Genomic DNA, 403 nt, shown 5'->3' with positions numbered 1-403 from the left:
TTGATCTCAACAGATCACACTCCCTCACAGTTAATCTACACAAGATCTCACTCACACAGCAGAAGAAAAAATGCAAGAACCTCTCTTTACACAGCCCCTATAGCAAAGAGAAGGTTTACTGAAGCTAGGAAGTGAATCACACTTGAAAACAGACTTTGAAAATTTTACTCATGAAACAGAAAAAAGCTCTCTGGTTTTGGCAAACGTTAGGGCTGAGGAAGAAGAAGAAGTCTGGGGGGTTTTTATAGAAGAGATTAAATCATTTTAAAACAAAACCCAATCTTTCCATTTAGGAAGATAATCTTCTTTACAGATTGTTAGCTTAGACTGTGCAAAACACTGTTAAGTGAAAGCACAACAAACGAGGCAAAACGACCGTTTTAAAAAAGTCGCGGTTGACTGA

The sequence above is a fragment of the Asparagus officinalis genome, chromosome 2 (assembly GCF_001876935.1).
Source record: "Asparagus officinalis chromosome 2, Aspof.V1, whole genome shotgun sequence".
NCBI lineage: Eukaryota > Viridiplantae > Streptophyta > Magnoliopsida > Asparagales > Asparagaceae > Asparagus > Asparagus officinalis.
This window is presented reverse-complemented; position numbering follows the sequence as displayed.